Source organism: Arachis duranensis, chromosome 4 (assembly GCF_000817695.3).
Source record: "Arachis duranensis cultivar V14167 chromosome 4, aradu.V14167.gnm2.J7QH, whole genome shotgun sequence".
In the NCBI taxonomy this organism is placed as follows: Eukaryota; Viridiplantae; Streptophyta; class Magnoliopsida; order Fabales; family Fabaceae; genus Arachis; species Arachis duranensis.
Genome location: NC_029775.3, coordinates 19,989,414 through 19,991,914, shown reverse-complemented (window position 1 = coordinate 19,991,914; position 2,501 = coordinate 19,989,414). Strand labels below are relative to the sequence as shown.

Here is a 2,501-nt window from a genome sequence, read left to right as displayed (position 1 = left end):
GTGTGTGCTTTTTCTTCTGCTGTTTTTTATTCTGTTTTTAATTTTAGTATTTGTTTTGTGACTCCACATGATCATAAACCTAATAAAACATAAAAGAACAATAAAATAAAAAAATAAAATTAGATGAATAAAAATTAGGTTGCCTCCCAATAAGTGCTTCTTTAATGTCACTAGCTTGACAGTGTGCTCTCATGGAGCTTCACAGGTGATCAGGTCAATGTTGTAGACTTCCAACACCAAACTTAGAGTTTGGATGTGGGGGTTTCTCAACACCAAACTTAGATTTTGGTACACCAAACTTAGAGTTTGGGTGTGGCCTCCCAACACCAAACTTAGAGTTTGATTGTGGGGGCTCTGTTTGACTCTGTATTGAGAGAAGCTTTTCATGCTACCTCTCTATGGTTGCAGAGGAAGATCCTTGAGCTTTAAATACCAGGTAGTCCCCATTCAATTGAAGGACTAGCTCTCCTCTGTCAACATCAATCATAGCTCCTGCTGTGGCTAGGAAGGGTCTTCCAAGGATGATGCATTCATCCTCCTCCTTCCTAGTTTCTAAGATTATGAAATCAGCAGGGATGTAAAGGCCTTTAACATTTACTAACACGTCCTCTACCAATTCATAAGCTTATTTTACTGACTTATCTGCCATCTGTAATGAGAATGTGGCAGCTTGTACCTCAAAGATCCCCAGTTTCTCCATTATAGAGAATGGCATAAGATTTATGCTTGACCCCAGGTCACATAGAGTCTTCTCAAAGGTTATGGTGCCCATGGTACAGGGTATTAAGAATTTACCAGGATCTTGTTTCTTCTGAGGTAAAGTTTGCTGAACCCATGTGTCTAGTTCACTAATGAGCAAGGGAGGTTCACCTTCCCAAGTCTCATTACCAAACAACTTGGCATTCAGCTTCATGATGGCTCCTAGATATTGAGCAACTTGCTCTCTAGTTACATTTTCATCCTCTTTATAGGAAGAATAGTTTTCAGAGCTCATGAATGGCAGAAGGAGGTTTAATGGAATTTCTATGGTCTCTATATGAGCCTCAGATTCCTTTAGGTCCTCAATAGGGAACTCCTTCTTGTCTGGGAGACGTCCCATGAGGTCTTCCTCATTGGGATTCACGTCCTCCCCTTCCTCTCTAGATTCGGCAATTTTGATTATGTCAATGGCTTTGCACTCTCTTTTTGGATTCTCTTCAGTATTGCTTGGGAGAGTACTAGGAGGAGTTTCAGTGATTTTCTTGCTCAGCTGGCCCACTTGTGCCTCTAAATTTCTAATGGAGGACTTTGTTTCACTCATGAATCTTAAAGTGGCCTTAGACAGATTAGAGAGAATGTTTGCTAAGCTAGAGGGTTCTGCTCGAAATTCTCTGTCTGTTGCTGAGAAGATGATGGAAAAGGCTTGCTATTGCTAAGTCTGTTTCTTCCACCATTATTAAAGCCTTGTTGAGGCCTTTGTTGATCTTTCCATGAGAAAATTGGATGATTTCTTCATGAGAAATTATAGGTGTTCCCATAGGGTTCACCCATGTAATTTACCTCTGCCATTGCAGTGTTCTCAGGATCATAAGCTTCTTCTTCAGAAGATGCCTCTTTAGTACTGTTAGATGCATTTTGCCATCCATTTAGACTATGAGAAATCATGTTGACTTGCTGAGTCAACATTTTGTTCTGAGCCAATATGGCATTTAAAGCATCAATCTCAAGAACTCCCTTCCTCTGAGGCATCCCATTATTCACAGAATTTCTCTCAGAAGTGTACATGAATTGGTTATTTGCAACCATGTCAATAAGTTCTTAAGCTTCTGCAGGCGTTTTCTTTAGGTGAATGGATCCACCTGCAGAATGGTCCAGTGACATCTTGGAAAACTCAGATAGACCATAATAGAATATATCCAAAATGGTCCACTCTGAAAGCATGTCAGAAGGACACCTTTTGGTTATCTACTTGTATCTTTCCCAAGCTTCATAGAGGGATTCACCATCTTTTTGTTTGAAGGTCTGAACATCCATTCTAAGCTTGCTCAGCTTTTGAGGAGGAAAGAATTTAGCCAAGAAAGCCGTGACCAGCTTATCCCAAGAGTCCAGGCTATCTTTACGTTGTGAATCCAACCATATTCTAGCTTTGTCTCTTACAGCAAAAGGGAAAAGCATGAGCCTGTAGACTTCAGGATCTACTCCATTAGTCTTAACAGTCTCACAGATCTGCAAGAATTCAATTAAAAATTGATAGGGATCTTCTGATGGAAGTCTATGGAACTTGCAGTTATGTTGCATTAGAGCAACTAGTTGAAGCTTCAGCTCAAAATTGTTTGCCCCAATGGCAGGAATTGAGATGCTTTTTCCATCAAATTTGGAAGTAGGTGTAGTATAATCACCAAGCATCCTCCTTGCATTATTGTTGTTGGGTTTGGCTGCCATATCCTTTTCTTGTTCGAAAATTTCAGTAAGGTTGTCTCTGGCTTGTTGTAATTTAGCTTCTCTTAGTTTCCTCTTCAGAG

The 2,501-nt window shown here is 40.1% G+C and overlaps 1 non-coding gene across 1 annotated transcript; it reads left to right on the top strand.

Moving 5' to 3' along the window:
- The first annotated feature begins 1,914 nt into the window (after window positions 1-1,914).
- Window positions 1,915-2,022, top strand: LOC127746958 (small nucleolar RNA R71). Its single transcript, XR_008008763.1, has one exon. It is a non-coding gene; the product is annotated as a small nucleolar RNA R71 (small nucleolar RNA).
- The last annotated feature ends 479 nt before the right edge of the window (window positions 2,023-2,501 follow it).